At 28.6% G+C, this 322-nt stretch overlaps 1 protein-coding gene across 1 annotated transcript in view; it reads left to right on the forward strand.

Moving 5' to 3' along the window:
- LOC119593702 overlaps positions 1-322 on the forward strand; it is an 81,465-nt gene that overhangs the window by 21,094 nt on the left and 60,049 nt on the right. The window lies entirely within an intron of this gene.

Here is a 322-nt window from a genome sequence, read left to right on the forward strand (position 1 = left end):
TCTCGGAAGTAAATTTTTTCCACGTTATGACGTTATTAAAGTCTATTTTTTTGTTCTGGTTTTTTTTATCGTTTTTTTAACCCTATTTAAACTGTCGAGAACTAAAAAGTTTGAAAAAAAAGAAAAATCTGGATCCCCAAATAAAGACAGGTGTGAGGATGAAAAATTAATTTTGGTTGTGAAAAAAATTTTATTTGGGTTTTTTGCGTTTGCTTTAAATAGCCGAAAAAAAAATCCCCAAAGGGTTTAAAAAGGTCTGTGCTTTTAACAAGTAAAATTTCGGGTTTTTTATCATTTTTATGTAAAAGGGGTCCTTTCTAAT

This window comes from Penaeus monodon, chromosome 32 (assembly GCF_015228065.2).
Source record: "Penaeus monodon isolate SGIC_2016 chromosome 32, NSTDA_Pmon_1, whole genome shotgun sequence".
NCBI classification, from domain to species: domain Eukaryota; kingdom Metazoa; phylum Arthropoda; class Malacostraca; order Decapoda; family Penaeidae; genus Penaeus; species Penaeus monodon.